Source organism: Manis javanica, chromosome 11 (assembly GCF_040802235.1).
Source record: "Manis javanica isolate MJ-LG chromosome 11, MJ_LKY, whole genome shotgun sequence".
NCBI classification, from domain to species: Eukaryota; Metazoa; Chordata; class Mammalia; order Pholidota; family Manidae; genus Manis; species Manis javanica.
The window spans coordinates 68,840,469-68,851,400 of record NC_133166.1 but is presented as its reverse complement, the minus strand read 5'-3'; positions in this window follow the sequence as shown (position 1 = coordinate 68,851,400).

Here is a 10,932-nt window from a genome sequence, read left to right as displayed (position 1 = left end):
CTTTACCACCTGGAGGAATTATGATACTCGGTAAATTCGATATGAGGCACGAATTCTATTTAAGGTTTGTAATTAGGAAGGAAGAAGAAAAGCTATAGATGTAGCATATGAAGGAAACTTGGGAGGATTGATTATTTCTTTGACATATCTTCTTGTATAGTACCTTAAGTATGTACAGGTTTTAAACTACTAACTAATTTGCACACACATATTAACATAATAGGAATACGGTGACATAAACAAAGCAAATCTATAATTACCAGCCGTCTCCAGTGAAGCCAAGAAAACCATTTAGGCACCCTAGGCATTTGTGAAAATTTATCTATGATATGATGGATATTTTCGAACTGTACTTGAACCATCAGACAAATTAAAGCAGCCCATTTCTGGGATCTGTTCACATCCCATATGTTCTTTTAACCATAGATAGTCTATAGTCATGAGATTTTGGGGTGCTACAACTTGCACCCCTCCCAACTCCTGGTTGAGTTCCAACAGTACAGATCCAGTCAAATTCGTTGTCTCACTGTATGCACATGCCAGCCTAGACATCTCCCTCCTCCTTCTTATGGCAAGTCCAGGAGACGGTGGGCTGGATGCAGCCACAACCGCAGCATCGTCCGGATCCCTGTGGAGGCTTTTTGATGATCATCCCCCGGCACGAGTCCTCCAGAGAGTGCTGATGCCGGAAGCTCCTCCTCATATCGTATCTTAGTTCATTTTCTGGGTATCCAAGCTAGGCCTTGATCTTCTGCCTAGAAACAAACAGACCCTTTGCCCACACTTTGACATGCCCTCTATACCACTGTGCAGAACTCATTGGAGGTCAGCACACAGTAACTGCTTTTTTTTTTTTTTTTTTTTAATTAAGAGAAAGGAATATTATCAGAAAAGAGTACCTCCATAGCTGATCATCTGACACCCTTTAAGTGATCAACATTAAGGATATTTAAAGCATGCGTTGATCTTTGATTTACCAATAGTTTTATCCTGTTAAGGAGTAATCCCCCTTTTCTTTCTTTCTTTCTTTTTTTTTTTTAAATTTTTAATCTACACTTACCTGAAGAATACTATGTTTACTATGCTCTCCCCTATATCAGGTCCCCCCTAACAACCACATTACGGTTACTGTCCATCAGCTTAGCAAAATGTGGTAGAGTCACTACTTGTCCTCTCTGTGTTGTGCAGCCCACCCTCCCCTTTCTCCCTCCCCCCCATGCATGCTAATCTTAATACCCCCCTTCTTCTTCCGCCCCCTTATCCCTCCCTGCCCACCCATCCTCCCCAGTTCCTTTCCCTTTGGTACCTGTTAGTCCATTTTTGGGTTCTGTAATTCTGCTGCTGTTTTGTTCCTTCAGTTTTTCCTTTGTTCCTATACTCCTCAGATGAGTGAAATCATTTGGTATTTCTCTTTCTCCGCTTGGCTTATTTCACTGAGCATAATACTCTCCAGCTCCATCCATGTTGCTGCAAATGGTTGGATTTTTCCACTTCTTATGGCTGAGTAGTATTCCATTGTGTATATGTACCACATCTTCTTTATCCATTCATCTACAGATGGACATTTAGGTTGCTTCCAATTCTTGGCTATTGTAAATAGTGCTGCGATAAACATAGGAGTGCATCTGTCTTTCTCAAACTTGATTGCTGCGTTCTTAGGGTAAATTCCTAGGAGTGGAATTCCTGGGTCAAATGGTAGGTCTGTTTTGAGCATTTTGATGCACCTCCATACTGCTTTCCACAATGGTTGAACTAATTTACATTCCCACCAGCAGTGTAGGAGGGTTCCCCTTTCTCCACAGCCTCGCCAACATTTGTTGTTGTTTGTCTTTTGGATGGCAGCTATCCTTACTGGTGTGAGGTGATACCTCATTGTAGTTTTAATTTGCATTTCTCTGATAATTAGCGATGTGGAGCATCTTTTCATGTGTCTCTTGGCCATCTGTATTTCTTTTTTGGAGAACTGTCTGTTCAGTTCCTCTGCCCATTTTTTAATTGGGTTGTTTGTTTTTTGTTTGTTGAGGCGTGTGAGCTCTTTATATATTCTGGACGTCAAGCCTTTATCAGATCTGTCATTTTCAAATATATTCTCCCATACTGTAGGGTTCCTTTTTGTTCTATTGATGGTGTCTTTCGCTGTACAGAAGCTTTTCAGCTTAATGTAGTCCCACTTGCTCATTTTTGCTGTTGTTTTCCTTGCCCGGGGAGATATGTTCAAGAAGAGATCACTCATGTTTATGTCTAAGAGGTTTTTGCCTATGTTTTTTTCCAAGAGTTTAATGGTTTCGTGACTTACATTCAGGTCTTTGATCCATTTTGAGTTTACCTTTGTATATGGGGTTAGACAATGGTCCAGTTTCATTCTCCTACATGTAGCTGTCCAGTTTTGCCAGCACCATCTGTTGAAGAGACTGTCATTTTGCCATTGTATGTCCATGGCTCCTTTATCAAATATTAATTGACCATATATGTTTGGGTTAATTTCTGGGGTCTCTAATCTGTTCCACTGGTCTGTGGCTCTGTTCTTGTGCCAGTACCAAATTGTCTTGATTACTATGGCTTTGTAGTAGAGCTTGAAGTTGGGGAGTGAGATCCCCCCTACTTTATTCTTCTTTTTCAGGATTGCTTTGGCTATTCGGGGTCTTTGGTGTTTCCATATGAATTTTTGAATTATTTGTTCCAATTCATTGAAGAATGTTGCTGGTAATTTGAGAGGGATTGCATCAAATTTGTATATTGCTTTCGGCAGGATGGCCATTTTGACGATATTAATTCTTCCTAGCCATGAGCATGGGATGAGTTTCCATTTATTAGTGTCCCCTTTAATTTCTCTTAAGAGTGACTTGTAGTTTTCAGAGTATAAGTCTTTCACTTCCTTGGTTAGGTTTATTCCTAGGTATTTTATTCTTTTTGATGCAATGGTGAATGGAATTGTTTTCCTGATTTCTCTTTCTATTGATTCGTTGTTAGTGTATAGGAAAGCTACAGATTTCTGTGTGTTGATTTTGTATCCTGCAACTTTGCTGTATTCCGATATCAGTTCTAGTAGTTTTGGAGTGGAGTCTTTAGGGTTTTTTATGTACAGTATCATATCATCTGCAAATAGTGACAGTTTAACTTCTTCTTTACCAATCTGGATTCCTTGTATTTCTTTGTTTTGTCTGATTGCCGTGGCTAGGACCTCCAGTACTATGTTAAATAACAGTGGGGAGAGTGGGCATCCCTGTCTGGTTCCCGATCTCAGTGGAAATGCTTTCAGCTTCTCGCTGTTCAGTATAATGCTGGCTGTGGGTTTATCATATATGGCCTTTATTATGTTGAGGTACTTGCCCTCTATTCCCATTTTGCTGAGAGTTTTTATCATGAATGGATGTTGAATTTTGTCAAATGCTTTTTCAGCATCTATGGAGATGATCATGTGGTTTTTGTCTTTCTTTTTGTTGATGTGGTGGATGATGTTGATGGATTTTCGAATGTTGTACCATCCTTGCATCCCTGGGATGAACCCCACTTGGTCATGGTGTATGATCCTTTTGATATACTGTTGAATTCTGTTTGCTAATATTTTATTGAGTATTTTTGCATCTACATTCATCAGGGATATTGGTCTGTAATTTTCTTTTTTGGTGGGGTCTTTTCCTGGTTTTGGTATTAGGGTGATGTTGGCTTCATAGAATGAGTTTGGGAGTATTCCCTCTTCTTCTATTTTGTGGAACACTTTAAGGAGAATGGGTATTATGTCTTCTCTGTGTGTCTGATAAAATTCCGAGGTAAATCCGTCCGGCCCCGGGGTTTTGTTCTTGGGTAGTTTTTTGATTACTGTTTCAATTTCTTTGCTTGTAATTGGTTTGTTTAACTTTTGTGTTTCTTCCTTGGTCAGTCTTGGAAGGTTGTATTTTTCTAGGAAGTTGTCCATTTCTTCTAGGTTTTCCAGCTTGTTGGCATATAGGTTTTCATAGTAGTCTTTAATAATTCTTTGTATTTCTGTGGAGTCTGTCGTGATTTTTCCATTCTCATTTCTGATTATGTTGATTTGTGTTGACTCTCTTTTTCTCTTAATAAGTTGGGCTAGAGGCTTATCTATTTTGTTTATTTTCTCAAAGAACCAGCTCTTGGTTTCGTTGATTTTTGCTATTGTTTTATTCTTCTCAATTTTGTTTATTTCTTCTCTGATCTTTATTATGTCCCTCCTTCTGCTGACTTTAGGCCTCATTTGTTCTTCTTTTTCCAGTTTTAATAATTGTGATGTTAGACTATTCATTTGGGATTGTTCTTCCTTCTTCAAGTGTGCCTGGATTGCTATATACTTTCCTCTTAAGACTGCTTTCGCTGCATCCCACAGAAGTTGGGGCTTAGTGTTGTTGTTGTCATTTGTTTCTATATATTCCTTGATCTCTATTTTGATTTGTTCATTGATCCATTGATTATTTAGTAGCATGTTGTTAAGCCTCCATGTGTTTGTGAGCCTTTTTGTTTTCTTTGTAGAATTTATTTCTACTTTCATACCTTTGTGGTCTGAAAAATTGGTTGGTAGAATTTCAATATTGTGGAATTTACTGAGGCTCTTTTTGTGAGCTAGTATGTGGTCTATTCTGGAGAATGTTCCATGTGCACTTGAGAAGAATGTATATCCTGTTGCTTTTGGATGTAAAGTTCTATAGATGTCTATTAGGTCCATCTGTTCTAGTGTGTTGTTCAGTGCCTGTGTGTCTTTACTTATTTTCTGCCCGGTGGATCTATCCTTTGGGGTGAGTGGTGTGTTGAAGTCTCCTACAATGAATGCATTGCAGTCTATTTCCCTCTTTAGTTCTGTTAGTATTTGCTTCACATATGCTGGTGCTCCTGTATTGGGTGCATATATATTTAGAATGGTTATATCCTCTTGTTGGACTAAGCCCTTTATCATTATGTAGTGGCCTTCTTTATCTCTTGTAACTTTCTTTGTTTTGAAGTCTATTTTGTCTGATATTAGTACTGCAACCCCTGCTTTCTTCTCACTGTTGTTTGCCTGAAATATGTTTTTCCATCCCTTGACTTTTAGTCTATGCTTATCTTTGGGTTTAAGGTGAGTTTCTTGTAAGCAGCATATAGATGGGTCTTGCTTTTTTATCCATTCTATTACTCTATGTCTTTTGATTGGTGCATTAAGTCCATTTACATTTAGGGTGACTATTGAAAGATATGTACTTATTGCCATTGCAGGCTTTAGATTCGTGGTTACCAAAGGTTCAAGGTTAGCTTCTTTAGTATCTTACTGCCTAACTTAGCTCGCTTATTGAGCTGTTATATACACTGTCTGGAGAGTCTTTTCTTCTCTCCCTTCTTATTCCTCCTCCTCCATTCTTCATATGTTGTGTGTTTTGTTCTGTGCTCTTTTTAGGGGTGTTCCCATCTAGAGCAGTCCCTGTAGGATGCCCTGTAGAGGTGGTTTGTGGGAAGCAAATTCCCTCAGCTTTTGCTTGTCTGGGAATTGTTTGATCCCACCATCATATTTAAATGATAGTCGTGCTGGATACAGTATCCTTGGTTCAAGGCCCTTCTGTTTCATTGCATTAAGTATATCATGCCATTCTCTTCTGGCCTGTAGGGTTTCTGTTGAGAAGTCTGATGTTAGCCTGATTGGTTTTCCTTTATAGGTGACCTTTTTCTCTCTAGCTGCCTTTAAAACTCTTTCCTTGTCCTTGATCTTTGCCATTTTAATTATTATGTGTCTTGGTGTTGTCCTCCTTGGATCCTTTCTGTTGGGGGTTCTGTATAATTCCATGGTCTGTTCGATTATTTCCTCCCCCAGTTTGGGGAAGTTTTCAGCAATTATTTCTTCAAAGACACTTTCTATCCCTTTTCCTCTTTCTTCCTCTTCTGGTATCCCTATAATACGAATGTTTTTCCTTTTGTATTGGTCACATATTTCTCTTAGTGTTGTTTCATTCCTGGAGATCCTTTTATCTCTCTCTATGTCAGCTTCTATACGTTCCTGTTCTCTGGCTTCTATTCCTTCAATGGCCTCTTGCATCTTATCCATTCTGCTTATAAATCCTTCCAGGGATTGTTTCACTTCTGTGATCTCTTTCCTGACATCTGTGATCTCCTTCCGGACTTCATCCCACTGCTCTTGCATTTTTCTCTGCATCTCATCCCACTGCTCTTGCATTTTTCTCTGCATCTCATCCCATTGCTCTTGCATTTTTCTCTGCATCTCTGTCAGCATGTTCATGATTTTTATTTTGAATTCTTTTTCAGGAAGACTAGTTAGGTCTGTCTCCTTCTCAGGTGTTGTCTCTGTGATCTTTGTCTGCCTGTAGTTTTGCCTTTTCATGGTGATAGAGATAGTTTGCAGAGCTGGTACAAGTGACCGCTGGAAGAGCTTCCCTTCTTGTTGGTTTGTAGCCTTTTCCTGGGAGAATAGCGACCTCTAGTGGCTTGTGCTGGGCAGCTGCGCGCAGACAGGGCTTCTGCTTCCTGCCCAGTTGCTTTGGGGTTTATCTCCGCTGTTGCTGTGGGCTTGGCCTGGCTGGGGCTGTTCCTCCAAAATGGTGGAGCCCCGTTGGAGGGGGAGCAGCCAGGAGACTATTTATCTTCGTAAGGGGCCTCTGTGCTCCCTGCTGCCCAGGGGGTTAGAGTGCCCAGAGATCCCCAGATTCCCTGCTTCTGGTCTAAGTGACCTGTCCTGCCCCTTTAAGATTTCCAAAAAGCACTCTCCAAACCAAAACAACAGCAGCAACAATGAGAGAGGGAACAGAAAGAAAGAGAAAAAAAAAAGGAAAAAAAGGGGAAAAACAAGCGATTTTTTTTCTTCTTTTTGTCCTCAGGTGCCGGTCCCAGGCACCCGCTCACTGGTCCTGCTGCCCTGTCTCCCTAGCACCAGGGTCCCTGTCCTTTCAAGGCTTCCAAAAAGCACCCACCCACCGGTCCCTCAGGGAAGCAACGCTCAATATTCTTTGTCCTCAGGCACTGGTCCCACGCACCCGCTCACCAGTCCCGCCGCCCTGCCTCCCTAGCACCGGGGTCCCTGTCCCTTCAAGGCTTCCAAAAAGCACTCGGCAAAAAGAGAGAAAAAAAAGGGGAAAAACGCGCGATTTCTTCCGTCCTCAGGTGCTGGTCTCAGGCACCCACCCACCGGTCCCACAGGGAAAAATGCGGGATATTCTTTGTCCTCAGGTGCCGGTCCCAGGCACCCGCTCACCAGTCCCGCCGCCCTGCCTCCCTAGCACCGGGGTCCCTGTCCCTTTTAGGCTTCCAAAAAGCACTCGCAGAAAAGAGAAAAAAAAAAGGGGAAAAACGCGCGATTTCCTCTGTCCTCAAGTGCCGGTCTCAGGCACCCGCCCACGGGTCCCGCAGGGAAAAACGGGGGATATTCTTTGTCCTCAGGCGCCGGTCCCAGCCACCCGCTCACCAGTCCCGCCACCGTGCCTCCCTAGCACTGGGGTCCCCGTCCCTTCAAGGCTTCCAAAAAGCGCTCGCCAAAAAGAGAAAAAAAAAAAAGGGGAAAAACGCGCGACCTCCTCCGTCCTCAGGCACCGGTCTCAGGCACCCGCCCCCAGGTCTCGCAGGGAGAAACGCAGGATATTCTTTGTCCTCCGGCGCCGTTCCCAGGCACCTCCTCACCGGTCCCGCCACCCTGCCTCCCCAGCAACGGGGGCCCGTCCCTCTAAGGCTTCCAAAAAGCGCTCGCCAAAAAAAAAAAAAAAACCGCTCCGGTTTCTCTCCACCCGCCGGGAGCCGGGGGGAGGGGCGCTCGGGTCCCGCCGGGCTGGGGCTTGTATCTTACCCCCTTCACAAGGCGCTGGGTTCTTGCAGGTGTGGATGTGGTCTGGATGTTGTCCTGTGTCCTGTGGTCTCTATTTTAGGAAGATTTTTCTTTGTTATATTTTCATAGCTCTATGTGTTTTTGGGAGGAGATTTCCACTGCTCTACTCACGCCGCCATCTTGGCTCCGCCCCTGTTGGTTTTTTTTAACAGCTAATATGGGGGTATTAAATGGGGAGTGAGTGGGTCTGAGGTAATTTTTGTTTAAGAGATCTTGAATGATGGGTTGGAGGCCTATGAGGGCTGAAGTGGTTAGGGGGTATTGGGCCTGACAGATATACTGAGAGGCGTCATGTAATTTGATAGAGGCAGGGGGACATAGGGGCACGGAGGGGCTTGTAATGTCCCAAACTTTGGGATTTACAGGGTGTATGAGGGCGGAACCGGAGCTTTCATTGTGTAGAGGGGGGTTTGTCGGCTATGAGGGCCATCAGAAAGGGATTACTGGGGGCTGTGGGAGTGGATATAGTTATCGAAACGTGGAGGAGGGAAAGGATGTCTCGTCCTAGTAAAGGGATGGGACACTGGGGCATAACCAGGAAGGAGTGGAAGAAAGGTATGCGATTGTCTAGGATTGTGCATAAAACGAGGGGGGGGGTTTAATGGGAAAATCTGTTTACGTCCTACCCCGACTATAGGAGTAATGGCTGATGTGGTAGGACCCCGGTATTCTCGCAAGACTGAGAAGGTGGCTCCTGTATCTAGGAGGAAGGAGATGGGGTGACCGTCTACTGTTAAAGTAACCCTGGGCTCCTGTTTGGTGATGGAAATGGTCGGGCGAGAAGCCCCCGGGCCCCATCAATCTTCTTCTGCCAGCCCCACTACGGCGGGCTTAGGATGGGGGTTGTTCGTCCAGCCTCCCCTTCGGGTGGTTGGGCAATCAGACCCCCAGTGGCCCTTTTTGTGGCATCTGGGGCATGGGGTGGTAGGAGATCTGGGGGAGGGGCACGCCCTTGACCAATGTCCCTCTTTTCCGCACTTGAAACAAGCTCCTGGGGGGGCTTCTTTGTAGAGGGGTGCCCAGGTTGTGGTTTTATCAGCTGGGCCAACATCTGGAAATTGGCCTGATCAGCCTTTTGTTTACGGCGTTCTTTCTCCTCCTCCCGGTTATGGAAGACTTTAAAGGCCACTGTTAGGATCTCAGTCTGTGGGGTAGCGGGGCCCTGTTCTAACTTTCTGAGTTTAGCTTTAATGTCAGGGTAGCTTTGAGCTAGGAAGTATGTCGTAAGGACATGTCTTCCTTCAGGTGTTTCTGGGTCCAGGCTGGTATACTGTAAAAGTGCTTGAGTGAGTCTGTCTACGAACTCGGGAGGGGGTTTCGTGTCTCTTGAGTTATTTCTTGGAGCTTTTGAAAATTGACTATTTTACGAGCTGCCTTTTTCAGACCTGCTATTAAGCAGGAGGCAAAAATATCTCTAGAGCAGAGACCCACAGCGGTGTTATAATCCCAGTGTGGGTCTTGTTCGGGGACAGCAGTGGGGCCAGGGGAATAGGTGGGGTCAGTCCTGTGGGTTTCGATAGCATGCGTTTGGGCAAAGTCCCAAACTCGTCTATGCTCTTCAGGGAGTTGAGTATTGGCCAGGAGCATGAAAATGTCATGATGCGTGAGGCTGTAAGACTGGAGGGTCCATTAAAACTCCCTGATGTATGTCATGGGATCAGTGGAAAAGGAACCTAGGTGTTTCTCTAGTTGGGCTAAATCTCCTAAGGAGAAAGGGACGTGAATGCGCACGATGCCTTCGGATCCTGCTACTTCCCGGAGGTGGGCGATAATTTTGGGAGGCCCTCGGGACTGGGTCTGAGGGGGACTGAAGGGTTCTGGCTCAGTCTGTGTGGGGGAAACAGGTGATGGGGGCAAAGCCACGATAATTTTGGGAGGCCCTCGGGACCTAGTCTGATGGGGCAAAGACGGAGGAGGCTCCTGGAACTTAGAGGGTGGCTGAAAAGCTCAGGCCCGATCTGCGGGAGGGGGGGAGGTGAAGGGTATGGAGGAGGAGGGGGTGAGGTGGGAGAGGAGATGGTGGTGGAGGGAGGGGAGAGGGGGAAGGGAGAGGACGGGATGCTTCTGCGGGGGTGGAGGCAGCTGCTGCGGTGGCTGTAGAGTAAGAGGGAGGGGCTATTGTAGGAGAAGAAGGGGAAGGGAGAGGACGGGACGCTTCCGCCACGGGGAAATAGGCAGCTGCAGCGGCGGAGGATGGAGGGGTTGTACGATGGGGAGGGGCCGAAGTGGGAAGTCTGTATGGCGGAGGCTCCTCAGCCGGGTCAAAGGTAATTGAAGAGGGACTGGGAGTGTGTGGAGGGGAGGGAGATGGCTTTCAGGCTAGGAGAACTTGGGGCGGGGAGCAGGTGGTGCAGAGGCTGGGATTTTGAGTTAGGAGGCGAAAAGCTTCGATATAGGGAATCTCCTTCCATTTTTTCAGGCGCTGGCAGTAGTTAAAGAGATTGCAAGTGATGTTAGGATCAAGAGTTCTCCTTGTGGGCCATTGGTTTTTATTGTCTAGGGGGTATGTCGGCCAATCTTGGGAGCAATATTTACGGAGAAGTTTTGGTTTTATATCAGGCGTCAGGGAGAGGGTAGCCAGATGCTTAAGCAGGCATTCAAGAGGTGAACTTTCAGGGAGGGATGAGGAGGCTCCCATGGCTAAAGGACAGAGAAAGAGACAAACAGGGGAAGACGAACGGAGATCCTCGGACTGGAAGCAGACCGCAAGGAGACGAAGGGCATCCCCGATGATCCTTGGTGGTCTGCGGAAACTCGTATACGAGTCGGAATTTCTTAGGAAGTGTGGGTCATCACCCAGTCTTCCCTAAGAAGGCAGTTTGCCGGAGTCACGAGGTACCTAGCGCTAGTAATTTTCGGCAGACAGAACAGATTTCGACAGACGGAACAGAAGGAGATGGGGGGGAAGGGAGCGTTCTCATCTGCAAAGGAGTCACCTCGTTTATGGCTGTTGGAGCGGCGCCTGAGGGTCCGCCGCAGCCGTGAAGGCTTGAGGTGGGGAGAGTTCCCTCCTCGTCCCTGAGCGTCAGGGCCTTGCCGGATGATCACGGTCAATGGCACTGCAGTAGCTTGGAGAAGAGTTGTCCACCCTGGGGAAATTTTGCTTAAAAAGTTTCATCACTGAT